Source organism: Miniopterus schreibersii, assembly GCF_964146895.1.
Source record: "Miniopterus schreibersii genome assembly, chromosome: 5".
NCBI classification, from domain to species: domain Eukaryota; kingdom Metazoa; phylum Chordata; class Mammalia; order Chiroptera; family Miniopteridae; genus Miniopterus; species Miniopterus schreibersii.
In genome coordinates this window covers 54,131,564-54,158,387 of record NC_138106.1, presented here as the reverse complement: position 1 = coordinate 54,158,387, position 26,824 = coordinate 54,131,564, and the positions used below count along the sequence as shown (strand labels likewise).

Here is a 26,824-nt window from a genome sequence, read left to right as displayed (position 1 = left end):
TTAGCTGAGAAATGAGGCCCTTGGATTAGAACATCCCTAAGGTCAGTTGGCTCTTGTGGTTCAGGTGCTTCCTCCAGTGAGTAAGAGGCTCTGAATAAAAATGGCTGTTATTCCACACTGAGTCTCCTAACTAAGGGGTAGTGATGCCCATAAGCAAGTTTTAAGCTCTCTGTCTACTATGTGAACACACTACTTTTTTTTTAAATTTTATTTTTTTCCATTGCTTTTCAGAGAGAGTGGAAGGGGAAGGGAGGGAGAGAGAAACATCAATGTGAGAGAGACACATCAATTGGCTGCCTCCCACACATGCCCCGAACCAGGGCAGGGGATCGAGCCTGCAACCAAGGTATGTGTCCTTGGCCGGAATTGAACCTGGGACCCTTCATTCCGTAGGCTGATGCTCTAACCACTGAGAAAAATCAGCCAGGGCACACACACTACTCTTGAGTTGGTTTCTTTATGCTATATAAATATTTTCTCAGCATTCTGTTTCTGCTCATTTCCTTAATTCAGCAAACATCAAATAGCACTTTCTGTATATGAAACACAGAAGTAGTTATTGAACAGTGGGTTGAATAGGACACATCTCAGCTTTCCATGAATCTACTCTTTCTGTCGATTCTATCTCCCCTTCACTTCTATGCATAAACACATAGGCTACTGAAACTATAAAATTAGTATAGAAAAATACAAAGGAGTTAGACGTAACTAATCTGCACCCAATCCAAAGTACTGTTTATCTACAACAAAAGAAATGATAATTTGTACTAGAAATTACAGTCATTCAAATATATACTTCAATAATATAAAGGGAATTTCTCAACATGTTTTTGTTTTCTTAAATACATCTTTATTGATTTCAGAGAGAGGAAGGGGGAGGGAGAGAGAGAGATAGAAACATCAGTGGTGAGAGAGTCATTGATTGGCTGCCTCCTGCACGCCCCCGACTGAGGATTGAGCCCGCAACTTGGGCATGCGCCCTGACCGGGAATCGAACCGTCATCTCCTGGATCCTAGGTCAGTGCTCAACCGCTGAGCCACGCCCGGCTGGGCTCAACATGTATTTTGAGGTCACTGATTTGCACTAAGGACAACAATTTGGGTGGCAGGAAGGCTATACAGGTAAAACAATCCCTTTTGTAGAAATCCCATAAAATTCTATGGTAAAATCTGTGACTCTTGTATATAGCCGTAGGAAAGTGAGATGACGGAATATTTTTTGTTTAGTCTTATTTTCTCTGAAGATTTTGGACTCTTATCGTGCCAAATTTTCTTTCCTGCATTAATAGTAACTGCCATTTATTGAGTACCTACTAAACTCCAGGCACTCTGAGTACACTGTTGCATGTCAGGAAAATGACTCTGCAGTGTTGATATTACCTTCACTTTACAGATGTGAAGGCTGAGGCTCAGAGAGGTGAAATCATTTGTCAATTATTACAGATAATGCAGACAATGTGGAGAGTTGGGACATAAGCTCAGGCCTGTCTTTGTCTATGACACACAGCTTCATAACATTTCTTGGTTCTGCCAAATAGAACTATGTAAAAAATAAGCAATCTAGCTTGAATGCTTTGTTAGCAAACAAAGGAAGCACCCTTCCTAATCTTTGTTTATATTCGTTCATTGCATCACATATAGTACAATGAAAACAGGAGATAGTTAAGATTTTTCTCAGTGGATCTGACTGTCTTTTCATATTTATTTGACCCATGATGAAAAAATTGCATTTGGAGCTCTCAAAGTGAAAGAATGTGCTATTTACTACTTGAATAAGCATTTGCTATTAATTGATCAGACACGGATAAGGTGTGTTATTACAACTGCATTGGTGAGGTATGATTTACGTTGCTCTACTGCCTGTTACTCTGTGCTGTTTTTCATTTTCTTGCACTATGAAACTTCTTGTTTTGTTTTTATGAATTTAGTCACAGTTGGTTGTGTTTTGAACTTTGTAAAAATACAATACTAAGAAAATTTAAAAAAGAAAAAGAAAATATTTTCAAAATGATGTCAAAATCCAATCTCCCCCTCACTAATTTGATTTGTAGGAAATGGAGAACAAGGCAGTGCAAGCAGAATGCTTTCAAATACATCCTAATTACTTCAATGTGCAAACGCACTGACTAAATTGAAGCGTGCATTTAACACTTTGCACTTCAATTGTGCTTACTCATCTATGTTCCATAGAGAGCAATTCCATGGAAAAAGAAGGGATAAACTTCACTATATAGCCAGTCATTCTGCAGTTACGGGGGGGAACCGGTGTTCCAAAGTTCAAGCTTACTTCTCAAGTCAGCTCACTTTTGGACAAATGCAGACGATCATTAGTCAAAATAATACAAAATAACAGATAATTTACTGTAGTTACTCAAGTTTTCCCAATTGACTGTATCTTCCCCATTCTTCTCTGCTTTCGGTCGGGTGGGGCGGGGGTGGGGGCAGCCCAGCCATATAATATTGACTGGGATTCCCGGGGCTGGAGGCCTCGGGCTGGAGGCGATCTGCAATCAAGGCTGCGATGGAGTCACGATTCCAGGGTTAGTAAGAACTTGGTCTGGGATAAGCTACACCAGAATCTCAAGAGGAGCATGTGAAAAGAACACATTTCAGGGTCTCAGCCCAGAGCAAATAAACTGCATGAGTATGTCTTGAGGTGAAACTCAAACAACTACATATTAAAAGAGCTTCCCAAGTAACTCTTACGCTACTGAAGCCTGAGAAGCACTGGTTGCTGCATTAAGCTCTCTAATTCTATGTCCACTGAGAGCCCTGCTGGTATACCCGTATCCTCTGTTGTAGTTGTCAAGATGTGTGTGCAAATATAAGCAGCTTTCCTGGGAGGCATTAATTCTAGTAATAACAGCCCAAGGGCCAAGCCAGGCTGTTTAATATGTGAGATCTCATCCAATCCCCACAGCAAGGACTCCGAGGTAAGTATTATTACTATTCCCATCTTTCAGATGAGGAAATTGAGATTCAAAGAGATTTAGTAACTTGTTATGGGTGTCACACTAATCATCGCAAGAGCTCTTAACAACTACACTGCTTTTACTCATAGCCTTGCAGGAAAATATGTTCTTGGAAGATGTTTACTCCCAAAGATGTTCAGGATTCGGTGATAGCATCCTTGTAAAAAGACCTTGCCTAAATGCTAATAAAATTGGTTATATAATAATACATAGGGTGTGAACATTTGTATCCAAGTAACTTTTTCCTTAGATTATTTTTATAGCTACTAAAATCATCTAAATTAAACAGCTAATCTTTCATTAGATCATTCAGCGATCATGCACTTTGCCAGAACCTGAGGTAACGGAGGCAAACAGGACACAGCCTCTGCCGTCACTGGACTTACAGTTCTGAAAAAGATGAGCTTGTGTCCAAGCGGCTCTGGGCTAACTTGCAGTCAGGGGAGGCCTGAGCTAAAGAAAGGGTGGTTGGTTCTCCTGGCAGAAGAAGGAAAAGAGGGTGCGGTCTGGAAATTTTTAGTTCCCCCAGCACTTTGCCATCGGCTAGTGTAAGGAATTTAGACTTTTAAAAAACATAACATTTTTACTTATACGGTTTGGTTAGAAAAGAGGCAGACTGAGTTAATTGTATATTTTGGGCTGATAAAACTTTATCTGGTTTATTCTTTTTGGCATCCAACTGGGTTTTTTGTTTTGTTTTTTGGCTAAATTCTGGGTACAGAGCCAAGTAAGTTGTTATGTTTATTTTTTTCTTACATAGAGTGGCCAAGATGGGTGCCTGATAGATTTTATCAGTAGTAGTTCTTTCCATCCGATAGAGGTGACTCTATAGTGATATTGGCTGTGCCCTTTACTTCATTTTCATGTTTCAGTTACTCAAAGTTCTATTATTAGATGATGAACTTTTTACACAATGACAAATTTAGAAGTTCAAGCAACTGAAAACATAAGGCGTGATCTCGATTTCTTCCCTTGTGATAATCTCACGTACATGTAAATGTGGTTTGAGCATATTAATGTCAGAACTGACTGATGGACGAAGGAACATGAGGTTCTGGAATCTCCAAGTGCAGGCTGGTAACCTAAGGCAAGTGTGCAGGAATCCAAAAGGGAAAAAAAAAGACTCTGAAAAACACTGGGCAATAGAAACAATGTGATACGATTCAGAAAATATATATCATAGTCAATATGATATGACTCCTAAAATCTCTGTCTTAGATATTTCAAGAGCTTAATAAATAGGGAAAGCACAACATTTGAATCTTTTTAAGAGGTGGCAAATAGTAGACATGCATTCTTTTCTTAAGGTGAATTATTATCAAATTTGGAATTAGATGATTTGATGTTTGTTCATATTTTTATTTTCTTTATTCAGAGTATTTTTTAGGACATTTAGAAAGTTTAAGGAAAAAAAATCACTTAATTCTACCATACAGAGGTAACTATTGTTTAATGTGTTCCTTTTGATTATAACCTAATACTTTCATCTTTCTATTTTGGGATCATATTAGGTATATAGGTTTCTTTTGGATCAGATATTTTTAGTTACATTATTTCATGTGTATTTTCTAGTTTAAAAGGCTTCAAAATATCTTTAATAACTATCTAATTAATAATTATTATATGCAATAATATATATAGATGCTCCAGAAATTGTTTAATAATTTTTCTGATGAAATATTTAAAATTGTTGTTCCCTTATTTCAGTTTTATAAATTACATTGTAATGAATATTTTATGTATAAATACATCTTTGTCTAAATTTTATTTCCTGTAGATAGATTCCTAGAAGTATAATTATTGGGTCAAAGGATACATTAAAAAAAAGGTTCTTGATACTATAGTGCCATATTACTTTACAGGATTTTATGACAATATCCCTATTATATGAATGCCAGTTTTACTGTACTCTCACTAGCATTGAGAATTATTATTTTTATAAATCATGTCTTTGAGAGCTAGTGAGTTAAAATATTTTTCACATGTTTACTAGACATTTATGTTTCCTCTTTCATGATTTTTAACAATCTTTTCAGATGTTCTACTTAACAAATATATATCTCAGTATCTTTATTTCATTTCTTCTGCTTCATCTCTGATGCTATCACTGTGCTCTGGACTCTTCCTGTCTCATCCTGAACTATGGCACAATGGCTACCTGGTCTCTATTCCAGACTGCTTCCGTTCTGACCTTCTGTAGACTGCTATCTAACAGCACTTTAGAAAATGCTGCTTTTATCATGTCAGTCCTGATCAAGAACCCAGACTAGCTCCCAGGTATTTATCAATTGGCTAAATTAAACTGCCTTATTCAGGAAAAATGAATCCCATTCTTGGATATTTCCTTATAAATTCTGTTGGAAAACTTAGGATATTGATGTTTGAAACAATATATGCAGTTAAGTTTATACATGTAGGTATTTATGTATGGGAGAGAGACACACACAATGCCCAATACTAGACATATACACTGTGAGGGGCTTTACAGAGCATCAAACCTACCTCTTCACATGTAACATGAAGAAACTGACTCAGAGTTGAATGAATTACCCGAGGTCATACAGCTAGCTAATGACAGAACCAAGTCTCCTGATTCCAAGTTCAGTGCCTTATAAATAGATAGTAATAAAAATCACTTTTACAATTTAAAGAACAGAAACAGCTAGGAAGACAGTATAATTTTAATCTGTTCTTACATATAAAAGATTGTTAAAATTGTGCCACATGGAAGGCTTGAGAGTTCTTATAAACACAAATAATCTGTACTTCTTATAAATCGACCAAATGTCATTAAAATTTCCATAAAATTTGCACACCGGCAAACGACCTAGTTTATACTTCCTTACTTTTTCTGCTAATCTACATTGTTTTATTAGTACGATTTTCTACAATAGTAGCATCACCATTTTTATTCTACCATGTTGTTGATCATCATTAAGTTTCTTGGTAACACCTAGTGATATTCAATGGAAAATCAAATTTTCTTACTGACTTCTAGAGAGGATTTCCTTTGACTATAACTGGGAATTTTAAGAACTATCCTTAAAAAATAAAACAATAAGAACTACCTCAAAATGCCTCTATTTAAAAAGTTAACAACATGAACTATTCTGGAAGAACATGGGCTGTTAGCAATTGACTATGATCCAACGATTGCTATTTAATCACTATTTCATATTCAAGAATCACACAGTATTTGTCAAATGAAAACTTAACAATAGTCACTGATATGAGACTGAGAGTTGCCAAATATATTTATTATTTGTAGGGATAGGGCAGGGCAGAAGGGGCAAATGTGGAAAGAGCTATGAATGGTACTAACTTGAATAGGGGCTTATTGATCGTAAAGGGTTGTGTTTGCCTGACAGCAAGAGTATTTACTAAATCATATGGCTATTCAACCATTTACAAAATCTGAAGTTTAAGTGAGCAGGTGGGTCATCCAGCAGTAGAGGGACACTCTAAAGAGATCTCAGCTACGCTTTCTTTCTCTGTGTACATGCATGTGCACGCAAAACAGGTCCATTCATTTCACACATAACAAGTATTTACTGAGCACCTACTTTGTGTTAGAAGCTCTCTACTATTTAAAAAAATGCCCCAGCTCTTTGTGATTATCCTCTCCACAGCTGTATCATAAAAATAAATAATAAACTATACATGAGATAAAAATATAATACATTATAACAAAATATGAGAAACTGGGAGGAGAAGGGTGAAGATGCACCCTAAATTTCTCATTTCCTATAGCATACAATTTCATTAATGATGATAATTAATGGAAATAGGCCTAAATTTTTTTTAAATAAAAGCAATCATTACTAGAAGAATTATGCTTTCAAACTTTCAAATTACTAGATTTATAACAAACAAAACTGTCATCTATTGAGAGAGAAAGGGAGAGAGAAACAATGATGCATAAAAACACAGAGATTAAATAAAATTTCTGAGATAGAACCAGATTTATTTTTATAATAAATATTAGTTAATTTAATTAATGTATTAAAAATAAATTCCATAACATAGGTTTAAAAAACTCCACTAAATCTGCCCGTCCGGGAGTGGCTCAGCGGTTGAGCATCGACCTAGGATCCAGGAGACTGAGGTTCGATTCCCGGTCAGGGCACATGCCCGGGTTGCGGGCTCGATCCCCAGTTGGGGGCGTGCAGGAGGCAGCTGATCAATAATTCTCATCATTGATGTTTCTCTCTCTTTCTCTCCCTCTCCCTTCCTCTCTCTGAAATCAATAAAGATATATTTAAAAACAAACAAACAAACAAAAACTCCACAAAATCTAAACATAAGATAGGTACTTTAAGAGCACCGTTTTTGACAGTGGAGAAAACTTAGCTCAAATCTTACTTCTGACATTTACTAGTTATAACCTCTTTTCTAAAGGGGAATTATTTAGCCTATTTGCCTCAATTTCTCAGTTTATAAAATGGGAATAAAAATTACTGATTATAGAGAGAATTGAATAAAATAATATGTATAAAGTTCAGTGACTAGCACAACTAAACATTCAATAACAATAACTATTATATATAATATTTGTTTTAAAATAATGTATCTAAATATTGGAGATGTAAAAAACCAAGAGTATTGTCCAAGATATATTGTTAACTGAAAAAATTGATTCAATACAAAATAAGAAAGCTAAGAGATGGACTGAGACTTTAAAAGATGGTGATCATTTCTGCAAAAAAACTAAGAGCAGCAAAGTGGGCTGAAGCCATAAGCTTGCTGAAATCTGGATCCAGAAGCACACAGAGGTAGCTGAGTTGAGCTCTTTGGAGTAAGCAATGCGGCCAAAGAGGCTCAGTGTGAAATGGTGGACCTGAGCCTGGCTCACTATTTCACCAACAGGCTGTAAAAAATGTGTCCAACTCTGCCTGGGGCAATAGCTTATATAGAGCTGCAGGTACTGAGAGATGAGAGAATTAAAACACAGCTTCATGATCTTATGAAAGGGAAGAAGTTGAAAGCTACCATTCTAAGATTTGGATTGAGACTAGGAACCCAGGAATCCAGATACAGGCAACTGCAAAACCACTAGTTAGAAATGTATGAACAAATAGAAAGAGAGAGAGAGGAGAGAGGGCCGGAGGCAGAAAGAAAGAGAGAAAACCAAACGACAAGACAAAAAAAAGCCTATGACCAATATTAACCTGCAAAAAAAATATTGTGAAACGTAGCAAAAAATGCATTTCCAAACTGGCTTCTTATGCCTTCCCATTATTTCTGTAAGTTTTTGATGTTTTTGCAACATTCTTTTTGGTTTAAATTGCCAGTAAATTTCCATTATTTACAACTAAAGAATCTTAATAGATATAACTTCTCTGAGAATAAAAATACCTACCGCCAACAAAATTAATGAATGGCTACTTATGATAATACGTGAAAAGGACTTAACATCATTCCTGGAATGTAGTAATCACGCAATAAATGTTATAGCTACTATTAGCAAGGGTCTTAAAGATTTCATGGTTTAATTCTGAGAGCAAACTCATGTTTCTAATTTCCAAGTTCTTAGAGTACAACTCGCTGGCACTTGAGTGTACCTCTTATAGAATCAATAATTTGGCAGGTGATTAGATGTGTAGTCATCATAAGAGTAAGTCTTTGAGAAAGGTTCTGGCATTAAAAGAAAGGAAGTAGAAAAAGAAAACCATTTTGGGGGAAAAAATGGGGTTTGTTTTAAATATGTCAAATATTTGATAGAACTCTAACACTATTAATTAGACATGGACAGCAGTGGATTGGAGCATGTGTGATAGAGCTTAATATGTTGATTTGGAACATGGAAAAGAATTAACATGGCAACTAAAATAAGGAACAGGGATAATTCTTCCAAGGTTGGAGAGAAAAGTGGACATCCAAAGGGATTCTTTCATTACAAACAGAAGCCAATTCTGGCTGATTTAAACAAAGAAACAATTTATGGGAGGGCTAATAAAGTAATTCATTAGTAGAAATAGTGAGTAAAAACTGTTCAATTATCTTATCCAATCACTACTGCTAGAATAAATGCATTTCAACCATCTTTTCCCAATCCTGGGTCTTCCACTCAAATTTAAAGGTACAGGAATAGAAGTTCCATAGGTTGGGCTTGAGTCCAAATCTACTGGACCCCACTAAGAGGACAAGACATCAAAATTGACAGTCACACTAAGACTGCATACATTGGAGAGTGGGAAACACAACTATACAGAAGGCAAATGAGAAGCTAGTAGGAAGGAGACATGTATGCTGGTCATCAAAAAAGACCCTGTGAATGTACATTAAAGGAGTCTCCAATTTAGACAGAGGAGCAGGATGGTCTAGTACAAGGGAAGCCAAGGGAGAAGAATTTCAAAGTGTCAAATGCTGCTTAAAGGATAAGAATAGTAAGGTCCAAAGGGGACATACAGATGGCCAACAGACATATGAAAAGATGTTCAGTGTCACTGATCAACAGAGAAATGCAAATTAAAACCAAGAGATATCACCTCACACCTGTCAGAATGGCTATCATAAATAAATCAACAAACAACAAGTGTTGGCAAGGATGCAGAGAAAACATGCACTGTTGGGAGAAATGCAGAATGATGCAGCCACTGTGGAAAACAGTATACACCCCTATGATCACCGCAGTGCTACTTACAATAGCCAAGATCTGGGAGCAGCCCAAGTTCCCATCAGCAGATGACTGGATAAAAAAACTGTGGTGCATTTACACAATGGAATACTACTCAGCCATAAAAAAGAAATCTTACCATGACAGCACAGATGGACCTACAGGGTATTACGCTAAGTGAAATAAACCAGTCAGAGAAAGACAAACACTATATGATTTCACTTATATGTGGAATCTAAGGAACAAAATAAACAAACAAAATAGAAACAGACTCAGATACAGAAAACAGACTGGCAGTTGTCAGAGGGGAAGGATGCTGGGGGGTTGGGTGAATTAGGTGAAGGGATTAAGCAACATAAAAACAACAAAACCCAGAAAAGCCTCCTAGACACAGACAACAGTGCGGTGATTTGCAAAGGGGAGGGGAGGGAGGGGAGCAGGTGGCAGAGGGTAAATGAGGGCGAGATGCTGATGGAAGGAGATCAGACTTTGGAGGCTGAGAGCCCAGTGCAATGTGCAGAGGACGTATTATAGAACTGTACACTTGGAACCTATATAATTTCATTGATCAATGTAACCCCAATACATCCAATAAAACAAGGACAGTAAGGAAAAAAATTTAAAAAAACCACCCACAACAACCAACAAAATTAATCACTGGAACATTCACTTCAGATAGATTTTTATAAAGAATTGCCGACGATGACTTCAACATGAGTATGTTTATATTGCTCAGAAAGAAATAAATTAATCATACTATAAAAGAATAAGAATGATTAAATAAAAACAGACAGCAATAAGATAAGTGAATAAAAAACCAAATAGAAATCTAAAAATAAAAAATGTTTATTGATATAAAAATGTATTAGATAGGATAATTTAAGATTGGGCAATTTCAAGAAGAGTGAGTTAGAAGATAATGTTAAGAAATTTACTCAGGCCCCGTCAATGTGGCTCAGTGGACTGAGCATCGTCCCAGGCACCAAGAGGTCACCGGTTTGATTCCTGGTCAGGGCACATGCCCGGGTTGCAGGCTCAGTCCCCTTTAGGGGGTGTGCAGGAGGCAGCCGACTGAAGTTTCTCTCTCTCCCCTCCTTCACTCGCTCTCTAAATCAATAAAAACATTTTTTTTTTTTTTTAAAAAGATTAATTTGGAATAAAAATCACAGAAAGTAAAATATATTTTTAGAAACTAAAAAAAGCAGTTGAGATAGAATAAATTCCTGGGAAATATCAATATATATCTTATAAGAATCTCAAAAGAAAATGAAGGCAATGACAAAGAAACAATAAAAAAACGATAATAGGTGAGAATTTTCCAGAATTAAGAGTCCTGAGATTAGAAAGTATATCCTGAATTCAAAACTAATAATTAAAACTAATTTCACATCTAAACACATTTCAGAAGAACTATAAGATATTAAAGATAAGATATAGAAAAACTCTTAAAAGTTACTATAGGAAAAAGGTAGATACCTACAAAGAGATGAAAAATAGATGGCAGATTTCTTGTAAGTAATGATAAATGACAGAACCACAGCCTAAGATATAACTGAGTAATACCTTCAAATGCTGAGCAAATATACCCAGATACATTGTTATTTAATATTAGAGATAAAATATAGGTATTTTTAGATATACAAAAAAAGTGTACTACCCAGGCCTCTCCTTAGATAATTACTAAAAAGTGTAATTCCACAAGAAGAAATGAAACCATAGAATCCAAGAATGGTGGGAGCAATGTTAACTGAAATATAGGAGTAAATATAATTAAGTGCTGAGTATAAAAATCAATGACAACTACTTCTGTATATGTTTACAACAAATAGGTAAAACGAAACCTTCATTCAACAGTTACATAACAAAATTGATACTTAGTAAGTAGGTAAAACACGTTAGGCATTTTTTTTTTTTTTTAAACACTGTGGGGAAAGCCAGAAATACTACAAAGTGGAATTTAAAAATCATGTAGTTAGGTATACATATAAAAATGTCAGCAAGATCACTAAAGAAACAGATAAGTCACCTATACATTTCAAGCCCAGCAGTAAAATCCACATACCAGGGTCACAAAAAATATTTTTCCATTTAAAACCATATAAGACAAATCCCATCATAATAATGCAATTTAATTCAGAATCAGGAAGAGAAACAGCAAATAAATGTTTAGAAAGTGAAAACACACACCTCTAAAAAACTCATGCGGTAAAAATGAATCAAAACAGACATTATAAAATATTTAAAACTGAAAAAAACTACATATTAAAATCTGTTATACAGCTAATTAGAAACCTGAAGAATTTAGAGACTAAAATTCATTTTTAAAAATAATAAAAAGTATTGAATATAAATGAGTAATAATTCAAGTCAGAAACCTAGGAAAAGAAAAATCATCTAAATTATAAGGAAGTAGAATGAAGAAAACAGTGTTGACAAAAGCTGAAAGGAATGATATAGAATATAAAAAGACAATAAAATAGATGAGCAAAATCAAAAGCCAGATTTTAAGAAAAGCAAATAAAACAAAATAATGTCTAACAACTAGTAAAGGAAGAGAAAAAGCTCAGATGAATATTAGGAATAAGAGGGGGGCATAAAAATAAAATTAAAAATCATCAGACTGTTATAAACAACTTTATGCAAATAAATGTGAAAGTGCAGATTAACTGTTAATTGTGCACTTTTCTAAAAAATAAAAAAATTCCCCAAAATGACTTAAGAAGAAACAGAACACTTGAATAAATCGATAACCATGGAAGTAAATGAAGAGATAATCAAAATTCACCATATACTATCTACCTCCTGCTGACAGAAAATGCCAGGTCAAGGTGATTTTAGAGGCAAGGTTAACCAAATCTTTAGAATAGATAATCCTTATAATATAAAAATGGTGTCAGAAATAGAAAAGAAAAAAAAAAGAAAGAAAAAATGCTGCTCAACTTATTTTATGAGGCTGATATTACCATGACACCAAAACTCTACAATAACAGTTTAAAAAGGAAAACTAAAAGCAAATCTCCCCATGCAAACATACTACATAAAATATCACCAAATTAAACTCAACAGTGGTTTAAAAAACCCACCGAGACCAAGTAAATTTTTCTCCAGGAATGTAAGAAATGTTTAATATCAGGAAATATATCAACTAATATCATATAAAATATTAACACATTAATGGGAAATATTATTATATTATTGATACAGAAAATGCATTCAATATTTTTATAATTAAAAATGTTAGCAAATTATAAATAGATGGTAAAAATTTCCTTGACACAATAGTTTTGATTTATCAAAACCCTTAAGCAAATATCAAATTTCCAAAACATTTTTATTAAAGAAACAGAATAGATATTCCTAATATCACAGTTTCTATTCAGCACTGCACAGAGGTCTTAGTAATGCAATATGACAGGAAAAAGATACCAAACATTGAACAATTGAAATTTAAGGGAAAAAGCTGTCATTATTTATTGATAGTATATGCATCTATGTAGAAAACCTAAGAGAGTTTCCGGTTTAGCCTTTGAATTAATAAGAGAGTTCAGCAAAGTTGCTAAATATGCACTAATAATAACCAATAAACAATGAAATAAAAACCAATTCTATATATAATAGCAACAAAATCTAAGTTATATGAGAAGACATCTAACAAAACAGGTTCAAGCAAGACCTATAGGGTGAAAACTATAAAAAATCATTAAGGAACATGAAAGAAGATCTGATTCAATAGAGAAAGATAGTGTGTTAATGGGCAGAAAGATACAATGTTATAAACTGTCAATTCTCCCCCAGATTATTCTCTAAAGTTAAGGTAATTACAAATAAAATTCAGCAGGGCTTTTGCCAAACTTGACTAACTACCCCTAACATTCATATTGAATAGCAAAAGGCCAAGAAAAACCATGAGAACTTTAAAGAAAACAATGTAGAGAGATTTACTTCACCAAATAACAAGAATGTTATAAAGCTATGGTAATTAAGGCACTACAGTGTTAGTACAAGAATAGAGAAAAACAGTCCACTGGATGAAATAAAGATCCTAAAAACAGATTTGATGTAGGGGAAAGATGGCATTACCAATTAGTAGTAAGGATGACTAATTTGATAAATGAAGAAGAATTAAAATAGGATGCATATAAGATACCATATACAAAACAAATGTGAAGAAGATTAGAGATCTAGAAAGGCAATGCTTTAAAACTGTTAGAACAAAATATAGGAAGGTTTATAATAACCTTGTCATATGGAAGGATTTCTTAAATGACATAAAAGCACACACCATAAAGGAAAAATACCAATGAACTTAACTGCATTAAAATTAGAAGCTCTTAAAAATAAATACTAGTACAGAAAGAGTTAAAAGAGAACTACAAATAGGGAAGAGATATTTGTATTCTATATTGCCCAAAGGATGGGATTCCAGAATATTAAAACAACAAAAACCAAAACCAAAAGTCATCCAAACAATAGCAAAACAACCCAGTAGGAAGATGGGCAAAGATACAAATAGGCAACACACAAGAGCAAACCTCAATAAATTATAAGCGAAAAAACTTCTAAAAGATACTATTTAATACCCATCTGAGTGACACAAATTTTAAGTCTGCCCATTCCAAAAGCTGTGAAACATATGGAGAAGTTCTCATAGATTGCTCATGAGAATATGTTAGTACTACCACTTTGGAAAGAAATTTTACAATCCCTCGTAAAGTTGAAAATGCATTATTTCTTACAGTTTACCAATTCTTCTCTATGTTTAATCATGTATAAAAATGTTAACTGCAATATTGGTTGTGATTGGGAAACACTGAACACATGTCTAACAATGAGAGACTCAATAAACAAACTTTTGTTTTGCATATAGTAGGATGCATTTTATACAAGCCATCATATATGGCTTATGTAAACTTATTCTTGACAATAGAGGCCAGAATAGTTTTGGTTGTTTTCAACCTTTTGTTAAAGCTTTGGAGAATATCACCTGCAAGGGGAAATGAGGGAACTTTCCTAGGTATGAGGACTGTTTTGTATCTTGGATTAGATGGTGCCACATGGATGTATATTTACATAAAAGCTCATCAAGCTATCTGTGCATTTAATTTGTGCACTTCACTGTATGTGACTTGTAATGGAAAAATAAAAGATAAAAGAGGTTTAGAAATAAATGTTACAAATTAATTAAGATTTGTTTAACCCTACCCCGGGTGCTGAATTCTTGCATATACACATTATTCCTTATACTTTTATGTGTTTGACATATTTTACATTAAAATAATTGATAAGACAAAGGCTACAGCTTTTCCTAACTAGAATTAATCAAGGAACTGTCCTTGACAACAGATTCTAATATTGCAAGAATCAATAACCACTTCATAGTCAAACATACTTACAAAGTGATCATTTTGTTGAATTCAAAAGCAAGATTCAGTTCATTTCTTGACTACCTGTAGAACCTAGGCTTTTTTAAGTGAGTGATCGGCAGTATATATTGTTGATATGATGCTACCAACGCACAAAGAACAACCATCCATTTAGATTTTTCAACTGATGATGTGGGGAATGCACTGCCAAGGACTTGTCTGATGTGAATCAACAGGTGGTTTGGCATCAACATGGCTATTTGTTTGTGGGTTTCACCTCTGGTTTCAGAAAAGAAAAAGAGACAATACCTTTTCAATGCAGTATTTCAAGTCGACCATATGGACAGCAAGGTGTTATTCCAGCCAATTCTCTTTCTCTCAAAACGTGGAGGAAAAGCGCCAGTCACTGCTACTTTCGCCATCAGCCACGGTACAGATGTTTGGAAAATGCAAAAATGGAGAAATGAAACAAAGAGAAAACCCTTAAAAATAAGTTTTGCATAAATGAAAAATAGGGTATATAATTATCATAGCTACAAAAAAGTAAATACATTTTTTATTTATCCCCGTGTGTTAAACCAAAGGAACCAAAACAAACAAAACCATTGATGTTTTGACTTAATCAGTGTTTTGTCAAAACTGACAATTACCAGAACCAACCGAAACACAGCTAAAAGTGTGAATAAAGGACAGATTTCTTTTAATCTAATAAAAGGTCTTTTATCTCCAAGAATGTTAGAATATGACCTTTTTAAATGAGTACTTACTAAGGGAACAGACCCATTAAAAATATATGTTTTCAGGTGCCTAAATGGGAATGGAGTATTCCTTTGAAATCTTGTAACAGAAAAAAATTAATTGAAATTATAACAGTTCCTTACACAACTCAGATAAAATACAGCTTAGGAAGAAATGTCTCTGAACTGTTCAAGTATATATCCCTAAGTTGGCTTAGCCAGTTCACAGCCCCAGTTATTCCAAAAGCAAATATCCTATTAGACTTAAGCACATCAATGTAAATTATTCCAATAAGACTGTCCTGTTTAAAAGAAAGTTTTTACAGTTTTAATGTAATTTCTGAGAGAGTAATGTCTGAATTGAAGGTCAGGTCTTGAGTTAGGTCCAGCCCTACCACAGTCCTATTGCTGGTCTTTGCTTATGTGATTAAACGCCTTGGGGTCTCAGTATCCACATCGTGAAAGTGGGAGTGTGATACAGTCACAGCCCTACCATCAAGCTCCTTTCTTGTCCTAAAGTCTATGAATCTAATGAAATTACTCCAGCATAAGAATTTTTCTTTTCTTCCTTCCTTCCTTTCTTGCTTTCTTAAAATAAAAAGACAACTAAACACTCAAGTAAGTAAATATATATTAAAAACACATACACATACACTAATCAGCTATCCCTCTAAATAGGAAGACAGAACATTTTTTGTTGTTCCCATTATCTATTCCCTAATGTGTATTTAAAAAGAGAGTTCCCATAAAAAAGATTTTTATTTTTTCCCTAAATCAAAAATAGCATATCGTTTCTTTGCCATTTAAGTTCTATTAAAAAAGGAAAACATGAGATCATTACAGAAATCCTATTAGGAACTTTCAAAAGAAAGAAAAAGTCACTAAAACTCCATTTAAAAATCCAAATCATTTGTTTCTATGTTTTCTTTTAGAGAAATATAAGTGCCGCCTCAGACTACTTTCATTTCCTTTTTCAGGGACAATATACTTAACTGTGTAAAACACAGGACCCTCTTCTCACACCCTTCCCACCTGTCTTCTGAGGTAACAAAGCTGAGGTCTAGATTACAGCTAGAGATATTTGGGATGGGAGTAAAACATTTCATCTGGGAGACAGTACTGTGGCCAATTTGCTAAATATAAAAGAAAGTTAAGCCCCATCATTACCTTGGCAAGAAATTTGGGTTCTCATGGCTAAACAATGATAATCGTTTTTACACAAGACTTTAAAAAAATGAAAGCACCTAGGTAGAGCACAAGCCAGAAAATGTCTGAGAATGCAAATGTTTCCCGTCAATATTTAAACCAGATAAGACACTATCAAGCAGCCCTTAAGGAAGGGCCTAAAAAGAATACAGGGCACCTGACACCTTGGTGAATAAGAGAAGCTCAGCTTTGTGAAAAGGCCAGAGTCTTAGGGCAAATGTTCCATTGTTCCAGGGTCTGATATGCCTGTGGCACGGCTGAGGCAGAATACTCAAGCAGCAGGCCAGGCTCCTGTTACAGGCTCCAGCTCGGATCTGTGTGCCGATAAGCCGGAGACCCACCAGTCTGCACACTCTGGGGACACCACCGGTGGGTCTCCAGGGGAGGAAGGCTCCTTACACAGAAAGACAGGAGCCAGAAGTTGCATAGTGTATGAGCACTCCCTGCTGGCAGCCGAGGCTGGAGATGAACCAGTGGTGTCCTGGGGCTCCTGACGGTTTCTGTGGAGGCTGGTATCTCGCTTTTGAGAGGATAAGAGCATGGTTCTGATTAGGTTTAGACAGTTCCAGATGTCATGCTGAATGAGGAGCTGGGGAGAGGCTACTGACAGGAGAAACTGCAAGAACTGGCAAAAAACTACGTGTGAAGCTGGTATATGATTTACATTAACATTTCCAGCTATTAACATCCTATAAAGTATATACACCCCTATGTGTGCGCACGTGTGTGTAGGGTGGAGGGGTGCGGGAGGAAATGCATTTCTGTTCAGTTCCCTTTATCTCAGGAATCCTTGAGATGGTCCAATGTGTTTGTGACATTTACGGTTCTAGGAGGAAATCCCATCCATAACCCTGGGGCAACTGCCTGCGTCCACCACGCCACTGCACCTCCGCCCTGGACAGGTGGTCCGTGTTTATCTGGCAGGCCTGGGGCAACATCACTGGTATTTTCCGCGTGCTCTGCTCGGTTAGGGTTCTTCTGTATAATAAGTGAAGGTCAAAATGGCAGCCCGTTAAAAGCAGCAGTATTTCAGTGGCAGGAATAACTTGCTTGTCATCAACTTGTTAATGCAATAGTCAGGCATTTCTTTGACATGTACAGTATCAGCTAACTTCAGCAGATAAAGGGTCTAGAACAGGAAGATGCTGCAGATGCTTCAGCTCAGGGGAAGGCTTAGCAGAGCCAAAACGTCAGCAGGGTCTGTTTGTTCCATACTTTCCATCGGGCTCCGTGAAAGGAATGTTAGATGACTGCAATGACAAGTTTGTGACAAGCAAGTCATTTGTGCAACTGGTGCGCTCCTGTTTTTATCTGTTTACCATGCAGACTTGTGAATGCCATTTCAAGCACTCGCAGGATTTCTGGCTCTCATCAGGGGGAAATGGTTCCTCCATGTTTAGAATTTTCTGCCTCACAGAGAATCACTAAGCGATTATTTATTCCTGTGGTCACAGTGTCACACAGTGTCCCACTCTTGCATTGGTCGCTGGACGCTGAATCATGAAATGGAGTCCTGGGGACTGGAGAGCTTGGAGCATCAGAAATTTCTCATCCAGTTTATTGGAATGACTACAAAGCAAGCCTGTGAGAGTCAATAAAATTGTGGCCAGCTTAAAATACCTTGCTCTTTTGCCCTGGGATCATATATCAAGGCCATATGCTTCAGGACACATAAATGCACTTGTCATGAGTGGATGCTGAGAAGCCAAGGCCTGACTATGTCACAGACACTGACATGTGACCTCACATATGAGAGTTTCAGTGACAAGGACTGCTTTAACTGTTGAGAAGGGAATTTACAGGGCCCTCTCCCTGTATTCTGAGGGGTAACCAGAGGGCCAATCCAAATCCAGAAAACACTGTAAGCATAAAAAGTATTATAATATAAAATGAACACTTGTGATCATCCCCTCTAGATTGACTTTTTCATAGTAAATGGAGACCCTTGCAGGTCGTCACACTGGATTCTTCATCCAAGATCTAGGAGTGACTTTTGGAGAGTCACTTTTACTCCTTGGGAGGGAAAGATAAAAGAATAACCCCTATTCCTTGTTCACCTGACATAAGTGATCTCAGGGTCAACGTTATACAAGACATTCAGAACTTAAGAACAAGGTTAGCATTTCCTAAAAGTCGTGTATGTGTCTTATCTGTTATTTAAATTTTTGTCTATTGTTGGTATTGATTTTAGAAATAATTCTAGCTTTACCTCTTAAAAAACACAGAAGCATGAGGTTTGGAAGCAGGGAGACAGATGCTCACAGTATTTGGAGAAGCAGAGGGTGAAATGTCAAGAACCAGGCAGAACGTCATGAAGTGAAGTGAGGCAGAGCCTAGTGTGGGTGACAGAATGTTCCAGAAATGGACGACAGTCCTTGCTGAATCAAGATTTTATTGTTAATAATCATTTGCCAGACACTACACGTGTTACACAATTTACATGTGCAATGCAATCTTTACCTAACTCGACGGTGTACGGATTATTACTTTTTCACAGGTTGGAACTAAAAGTCAGAGAAATTGAAATACTTTACCGTAAATCTGTAAGTAGCAGAGTTTTGAAACTAGTTTTCCCTTACTCCCAAGCTCTTACACTCTTAAACAACAGAACAACTAGTCATTTCCACTGCCTTCAGAAGACTTTCCTCTAGACTGACTGGATAACATTTTAATCTGTAAATGTAGACACTCCAGAATTTGATAGAAAAGGGGCAATGAGAACACTCTGGCTCCAGCTGTGTTGCCACCCCTCCGAGGCCTCTGGGAAAGCTGAGCATCAGGATCTCATCGCCTCGGCCCGGGCCTGACCTGCTCCTGCTTTCACACCCTGGGGAGCAGGTGAAACTGCTTCTGACCCAACCCCGCACCTCCGAGCTGTGGATGCGGGGGGTTTGGCCGCGTCTCCTCGTGTCCATGCCAACTCCTTTCTCTCGCTTCTGTGGACAGCCTTTAGTTCACCCTACTCCCAGCTCCCAGGCTACCTCCAGGGATCCTGCTTTTGTCACTTGTCTGCTATTGTTTTCAGGTGGGGGAAGGGGTGGACATTTTTCTTACCATGACAAGGATTACTGAGACAGTCTAAACTTCAAACTTGGCACAGGGTGCGTCCTTTGTTCAGCCCTCTGCTTTGTTCCTCTCTAATGATAGCTTTGCCACAGGTCCCGTCCGTGCGCGGCGCAGAGCTATGCAAACCCAGCTGCCAAGCAAGACTCTGCAGCTCCTCCAGCCCAAGGGGTGCAAGCCCTGAGCGGCCGCCTTCCCAATACCACGGGCCTCATGGCGGCTCTTCTCCACCAGTGGCGGACAATGAGCTCAGCGGGATCTGTCCCGAGATTCCTGGGGCCCTTTCTAGTGCGTGTTCGGAGGAGATCACGAGAGGCTCAGCTCACACAAACGGAACGATATTGTAATGATATTTCTACGTGTGTGTTTAGTTTTGTTTTTACTCGTAGGGGTTTCCCCAAGCACAGGACTCTTACTCGGAAGGATGAAAAAGCGACTCAGAAAGATGCCATGCCTAATGTCGAGTCATTAGGTCACAGGGCAGTGTGCAGAGGACTCAGATCGCCTGGGCTCTGAGTCCCGCTCTGGTGCCTAAGTTTGTGCCTGGGTCCTGCCAGGAGCTTGGGCTCTCAGCCTCGCAGGCAACCCAAATGCCGCTTTAGGACTCTTCTATTTGCACAAAATATTCTTCCTTATATTGAACCTTCACCTGTCTTTCTAAAATTCCCCCTATAGCTTCTAGTTTTTTCTCACCCCATCTTTCAGTCCCAAGAGCTTCAGGGAATTAACAGTTTAACGGCACATTTAATGACAATCCTTGTGCATATCATATACCAACAAGTGTGTTTAGATTGTCCTGCCTTGTCCCTCTCCTTTCACTCCACATGAGTTAAATTTCCATTGCAGCCCTGCCCCCTCCATAAACCTGGGAGAAATGAAAGTCAGTCTACCCAGGTTTTCATTTCCATTTGAGGTAGATGATGTGTGCAGCAAAGCATTCTTAATCTCTTTGATTTTCTGTCCTATCTTATGGAAAATGTTGCTAGACAACCTCAGGCAGACTTGACTGCTATAGCTATTTTAAAGGACCCTATGAATAATTATACCGTGACCACAGACATAACCCAGAAATGTCCTAGGCAAATCTATATAGTACCTTGCACACACCGTTACTGCAATGCCTACTCACTGCACTGCAGTCATCTACCTCCATGTCTGGCTCTCTCACCTGTCTGCGAGCACTCCTCAGTGACGGACACTTACACACCTGCCTACTTCTAGTTCCTAGAAGAGTCCTTGGCAAGTAAAAAGAACTTGGTAGATATATATATTTAACTGAGGGGGTCTTTTTCCCTAATTCCATTCTGTGGGAGTCTCCCCTTATTTTATAACAAATACCAACACATATTGGTTTCTTATTTTTGGAGATGAATCAAAAATATTTCAGCCCTGGAAGGTGTAGCTCAGTTGGTTGGAGCACTGTCCTGTACACCAAAAGGTGGTGGCTTTGATTCCCAATCAGGGCACAAAACCAGGTTGTGTGCACATACTCGAGGCAACCAATCGATGTGTCTCTCTCACATCAATCTCTCTCTCTGTCTTTCTCCTCCCACCCTCTCCCCCTTCCTCTCTCTAAAATCAATAAAAAAGTTAAAAAAATTAAAGAAACTACTTCAGGTAATGCCACAGGAAGGGAATGGTTTAAGTTTAATGGTACTGGGTTTGACTTTGAATATTAACAGCAACAAGAAGAGAGTGATATGTGATAAATTTTCCACTATGTCTACTGCACCTTTTTACAGAATACTGAACAATATGCTCTAATTTTTGTTCACAAGTAAATTTTTTCAGCTGCTATACCCACAATTCCACGTTTGTAGTGAATCAATTATTATATGCAATGAATGTCACATAGTGCGATGGTTACATATGTGATCATATGTAACAAAGGGTAATGTAGTGTGATTCCTGAGAATTCTCCACTAAAATATTGGTGGTGCTTCTATTGCTTAACTCGGCCAAGCACATTTAGAAGTCCTGGTGGCTTCCAGCAGTTTTTGCTTCTAAATAATAGTGGATTTTAGAAAGTAAGAGAAGAAGAAACTCCTGGAAAATGTGAACCACCGAGAGAAGACAGTCCCTTGCTTCTCCTTGACACTTTTAACCCTTCCAGAAAGATGTGAGTCTATTCTAAGTTAAATAGCTTCATAAAGGACAAATCCATAACTTTAGAAGCCGCATTATCAAGAGCCTACCCCATTATCAAACCTAACGATTGTTTATTGCTGTATAAGCATATTTTGTCACTATCAAAGTCAGTGAAGGCAAGAAAGTCTGATTTTTTTACTTCCCATAACTTGCTTAAAAAGTGGTATCAACTTATAATCTCAACCTCCTTTTTTTCTAAGATGAAAAAAATCTCAATGTCTTTGACTTTTTCTTAAAGAACTTTATTTCCCCTCAAAATGTTCAATTCAAATTTTACTGGGAAGAGTTTTATAGCTCTTTCTCTAAAATGTTCATATCCAATTTTAGATTAATTCAGAACGAGCATGATTAGATGTCTGATCTATACTCAAGAAATAGTAGCAAAGTCTGTATTCTGAGTGCTTCTTACACATCCTACTATTTCAGCTATTTTTAAATTTCACTTTTACATTTCACACTCTTGATTAACTTCCTTTGCCTACTTCTAGATGTTATTCTGCCCGCAGAGCTAGTCATTCTTTATTTTCAGTTTATCAATGGCATTTACCAAACCGTAATGGATAATGGAATATCTGAGATTTGCAAGAAGACTCAAAAGAAATGAAGTTATATGCCTCCCCTGACTGACATATAACAAATTTATGGAGAAAGGAGACAAGCCCGCATAAAAGAAGCAAGCCCTCATATTCAGGTATGTGGTTTTAGTTTAGCAGCTATTAACACATGCAAGCTAATACAGCTATATGAAATGTTATCTGTAAGGGATAAGAGACCTGTGGGATGAACTGCCACTTGAGACGTTTGCTTTCTCTCCCGGGGAATGCTAACAACATTCTGCTTATTTTCTGTTTTTACTGAGTGTTCATTTCAAATGATTGTCCTCCCTCTGAAGTGGCAGTTATACCTATGTGTCAAATTGTTGCTATTTGAACACTTTGCATAAAACCACTGTACTTTGAAAACATGTACTTCCTGTCCTCCACATCTAAAATAGTGATTTACAGCTCTTTGCAATCTCTGATACCCTGGTGTTAACTCAATTTTGCATCACTCTTCCCTGACTGCTTCTTAAAGTATAATTTTAAATTAAAATGGATTTTGTTTTGAGATTTGGAAAGGCTACTAGCAATAATTTAGAATACACTGGGTTTGCTAATATTAGAAGACGTGTTCAGGTAATCAAGGTAATAAAAAAACCAGGTTCCAGGACAGACCTCAATGGCATCCCATTTCTCCATAGTGACTCTGATACCCTAATAATCATTTCCTGAGAATTCAGAAGCACTTGGCACCAAATAAATAGATTAGAATTCCCTGGGCTTTTTGTTGTTGTTTCTTTGTCATTTGAGACAAAATTAAAAGCTCTGCTAGTTAAGTGAGTGGTGTTAGATTATAACTGTAACTTTGCCTTAGTTCACCAGAGCTCTCACTGGGCTCAGAAAGAAGACAACGTATGGCACAGCTTCGTGCTGGTCATTACCCTAGTGTCTGGTGTCAGCAAAAGATTGCCAGGTCAGTTTTACCAGGGCTTTCCAAGGTTGTTTCATGACACGGAGATTAGATTTTCATGTCTATAATTTGCAGACAGACGTATTAAAATGGTTATACACAGGTGCAGTTTCCTAAATAGTGAGTTTCATTTTGGCAGAGAAGAGACAATAAAGGCAAATGTGAAAGTTCCATCACCCACAACCAAAAAGCTGAGCTAGAGCCTAACTGCAGCCTCCTGGGTGATCAGCCATAAAGCACCATTTATGTAAAAGTCTGAATGCCTATACTGATCTTATTTTTAAATTACACTGAATATAAATGTAACAATGTTGTTAATAAGCAGCTCATTTACTAAATTTATAGAGAACCTACCTCTGAAATAAATTAATTAGTCCAATGTATTGTTTTGTCCAGTCTATTCTCTATTTGGACCAATCTATGTGTCTTTGTAGAAATTTATTCTATAAAAATCTATATTATATATTTTCTACCAGCATAATCTATTCTTATACTCACCCAATCTATTTTACTCCCAGCATACAATTCCAAGAGATTCACACACATCACTCAACATTCATCACTCAACATTCATTCCTCTGGACACATAAATGATCATTGGGCCCATGACAGCTAGTTAAATTGGTAGCTTCCAGGCCACTATTACATGAGCAGGAACTGAAAAGTATATGCCTTATAATTATTGAGGGAAAAGGACTTTGATTATGGAGTAGCATATAGCTATTTCAACAGCTTATTTTTTCAAGAACAAAGGCAATGGCCCCAATTCTGGTGCATGTACATCAGAAATTCAGTACTAACATTTTTTTAAAAAATTCTCACCTGAGGATATGTTTTTATTGACTTTTAGAGAGAGAGTAAGAGGGAGGGAGAGAGGGAAAGAGAGAGGTTGCCTCCTGTACGTGCCCCGACTGGGGATCAAACCCTAGCGTAGGTATGTGCCCTGACCAGGAATTGAACCCTGCACCTTTTGGTGTGTGGGAAGGCGTTCCAACCAAGTGCACAACCCAGCCAGAGCCAATTTTTTTTTTTAAGTAGATCTTGAGGTGAGTACTAAGAAGCATTCCTTTAGTAGTTACAACACCTCTTATGTGGGATCTTTTGAGTTAAAAGTTAGCAAGTGGACTTTTTAGGAAGGTGGAGGTAGTAATCATTATAAAATAATCCAATTCTTCAAAACTGAAAACAAGAATAACAATTTATTGGCCAAAAAGAGAGGGGACAGATTTCTGAATAAAGGGGCCCCTGTGACTAGGACATAACACAGGCCTGGAACTAGATAGGCCACTTACCTCTGTGTCTTCTGGGTAGAGAGCCTGGGTCTCTATTTGGTGTCTATGACCAAGGCATCACTGGACACCCACAAAGCTCATCTCCACAATAATGGTAGGTTCCACTTTATGATAAGACAGACCCTTTCTTTAAACAACCCCTTCAAGGGTTCTGTTGATTATTAGCCATACAGTCAAGCAGCTCTTTCTTTTCTGGCAGGGCAGCCAAAGCTGAAGACTTTTTATTTGTGCCTCCCTGTTGAGGTGGGATCGGACCCACTCAGTCATCACCTTCATCCTGCTGTTCCCATTTCACTCTATGATCAGTAGTCAAAATATACACTAGAGAAGAAAGAACTGAAGAAATTGCAAGGATTTCTAAGGAGGAGAAACCCAAATCTTGCCCACTTTGGGAAGAGAACATTTTATTATTAATGAAAAGAGATGGTTAAATTGCAGCCCATCAAATTTCAAATACAATTCCAAGGTGTGTCTAAAGTGATCCACCCCCCCCCCCCCCAATTCCTTCTGTTCTTAGCCCTAAATTCTGCAGGCTTATTCTGTGTTCTCATCTCATTCCTGCTTCTTCCTCTGCCCCAGAAAGGATTCGTGTCTAACATTAAACAAACAATATACAATAAAGAACAGGTATAATGTATATTTGTAGAATTCTGAACCCACAGCAAGAGGAGAGTAAATTCTTAGCCTAGCAGATGAGTCTTACTGACGATAATAGAGACATGATTCATCCATGGGAGGTACTGAAAATGTTCTCTATTATATCTGGAGATGAAGTGGCATACTGTGGTTAATGTGGCATATTGTTGGGTTTTTTCCCCTCCTCTCTGGGACCACAAAAACAGATCTAATGATAGATGGAGGCTGGAGAGTGTGTTTACTTCTTCATTAGAAGCTGTACATGTTCCTGTATTCTATTAGAAATGAATTAGTAAGAAAAATGCCACATCCCTTGATGCAGACCATGTACAGATCCTTGTATACCTATAGTTATCTTTTTGCTATTCTCTTAATCATTCTCATGCCCATTTGTCGTTTTTTGAGTTTGAGGCACGCCCTTCCACTGCCAGTTGATTTCTGGGGGTTGGAGCGCTTGTGGCATCCCTTGGTCCGTCCATACTGTCTAGTTCAATACAAACTCTCAACAGCATGTCTCTTACAAAGATGATGACTGATTGAAATTAAAAAATAACTTCTGTATTATGAAGTAAAATCTGGAGGCAGCATTTATAATTGGTCAAATGAACTTTTAACCTTATAAATGACTCATAATTATGAGGTAAATAAATATGCATATTTCACTTTCTGAAGTATAGCTAAAGGCTCTGGAGGTCCCAAGTGTGTCTTCAGTGGCTGTAGTGAAACTGCATCATGAATGATGTTCATCAGGCAGTTCTTTTCTCAGTCCCAATAAGAGCCACTGTAATAGATATGGTGTATAGCAGATCCTGGCAGCCCATGTGAAACCAGGTACTCAAATGTTAGGGACCTGACTTAAAAATCCAGACGGGGAAAGACCCTTGGGTGACATGAAGCTTGGCTGAATTCATTAAACTCAGGAGTTATTGCTGGTCCAGTGGGTTCAAGGAAGAAGCTATTAATGATTCCATCAAGGGGGCATTAAGAGTTCCAGGATAGTCTCTTGGATATCTGGACACCTGGATTATTTAATCTGAGCATGACCCAAAGCTTGGCAAGTTCTTCCATACTTGTCCTAGGTTGAATGCAGATCTCCAAGATAAGACTGGTATCTGGTAAACTCCCACTTTTACCTTGTTTCTTTCTTTAAAGTTCAGATTCCTGATGTATTCTCGTTACAAGACATGGTAAAGGTTACACGTGGGTTGACAACACACACTAGTAGTTCAGTAACTAAAATGCTGCCCTATTGGTTTTCCTTACAAACCTCGAAAGGCCAATA

General features: G+C 37.2%; 1 protein-coding gene across 19 annotated transcripts in view; it reads right to left on the bottom strand.

The window, feature by feature from the left end:
• The window catches only part of ZBTB20 (zinc finger and BTB domain containing 20), a 726,721-nt gene that overhangs the window by 221,388 nt on the left and 478,509 nt on the right, over window positions 1-26,824 (bottom strand). For all 19 annotated transcript variants that reach the window (XM_081138873.1, XM_081138863.1, XM_081138860.1 and 16 more), the window contains one exon: window positions 15,261-15,360. The gene's annotated coding sequence lies outside the window, so the exon portion shown is untranslated. The remainder of the gene's footprint in view (window positions 1-15,260; window positions 15,361-26,824) is intronic.